General features: G+C 49.4%; 1 non-coding gene across 1 annotated transcript in view; it reads left to right on the top strand.

The window, feature by feature from the left end:
* Positions 1-1,585, top strand: part of LOC101990142 — a 54,442-nt gene that overhangs the window by 43,186 nt on the left and 9,671 nt on the right. The window lies entirely within an intron of this gene.

Here is a 1,585-nt window from a genome sequence, read left to right on the forward strand (position 1 = left end):
CTCTCTCCCTCCTTCCCTTCCCCCTCTGTGTGTGTGTGTGTGTGTGTGTGTGTGTGTGTGTGTGTGTGTGTGTGCGCGCGCGCATGTGTATCTCTGGAGGCTGGAGGAGCCATTCTGTTTCTTTGAGGTAGGTACTCTCTCTGAACCTGAGCTGGTGTTTGGGTTTGGTTTGGTTTCTGAGTTGGAAACCTGGGGATCCTGTGCCTGTGCCCTGAGCAGTGCTGGGATCTGAATTCTGGTCCTCGTGCAGTGAGCACTCTGGTTTGCTGTTCCTTCAGTTCTCACTGTGCAGTCAAGCTTCACTGTTTTCCTGTCTGGGCCTCTCAAGTGCGAGTGACAGGCACGTGCTGCCATCCCCAGCCTAAGTTTGTGGTCATGGGGGATACAGTTCTCACTTTTTCTGTTGATAGTTCCAGCCCAGATTTTGATTATGTTGTTGAGTAGAAAAAAAATAGACCCTGCCTCAGTTTCTTGTATATGCCGCCACAACAGAGGTCACTTCTGACACACTGGACGTGGGATGTCTGTTCAGCAGAGGCAGATACCAGCCCAGTGTCCTCAGCTCAGCTCATTCCGATGATGCCTGCCAGGAGATGGCATTAGACCCATGAATGGGGTGGTTGGGGGTTATTAGGACTGTCCCTGTAGCAGGTGTCAGGCACAGGCCTCGGGCAGCTTTACTGTTGCTTCTGATACCCGCTATGTAAATCATCCCCATAGCCTTGCCTTAAGAGGCTCACAGAGCTCAGGACTCCTGCTGACTGGCTTATTATAAAGACATTACATGCTGATGAAGAGATGTAGAGGGAAGGGGTGGTGAGCCTCTGTGCCTTTTTCTGGGTTCATTACCCTTCAGGGCCTCTACATACTGAGTTTTCTGAACCCCATTCTTCTAGGTTTTCTGGAGACTTCATGATAGTGGAAGTGGCTGTAGGTAGCACAGGCGGCCATGTAGTGTGATCTAATACCCGCTGTAGGTAGCACAGGCGGCCATGTAGTGTGATCTAATACCCGCTGACGGAGTGGGGAAACCCAGCCAGGCCTGCCCATCCCAGTTGTTCATGGCCTCTCCATGCAGAATTCCTTCCTTTCTAATTATTATTCAGACAAGGCAAGTCATACAATCTCTCCATGGCCAGCTCCAGACCAGGGGCAGAGTGGTGGTGGGGGGCAGAGGTTAGTGTCCCTGACTTGCCTTGAAAAAGATAAATCCCAGTGTCTGTGCTACCCTGGGAAAAAGTTATAAGCTACGGGCAAAACATATGTCTATAAATATCACAGCCATCCCTCCCCCATTAATTTGAAATGGGATTTGCCATCTACCAAGTTCCCATATATAAATGGTGTGGTGTCTGCTCTCCTGGCTCTTTTCAATTCTCTAACTGGATGAAAACAGGAACCTGACCAAGACCTTGAACTGTATCCATTTGGCATAGATCTGCTGTAAGTCTTCATTTATTTGTTTTGAAGCCCTGACTGTACTAGGACTTGCTATGTAGATCAGGTTGGCTTTGAAGTCACAGAGATCCACCTGTCTCTGTTCCTGAGTGCTGGGATTAGAAGTGTGTACCACCATGCCCAGCTT

The sequence above is a fragment of the Microtus ochrogaster genome, chromosome 18 (genome assembly GCF_000317375.1).
Source record: "Microtus ochrogaster isolate Prairie Vole_2 chromosome 18, MicOch1.0, whole genome shotgun sequence".
Taxonomy (NCBI): Eukaryota; Metazoa; Chordata; class Mammalia; order Rodentia; family Cricetidae; genus Microtus; species Microtus ochrogaster.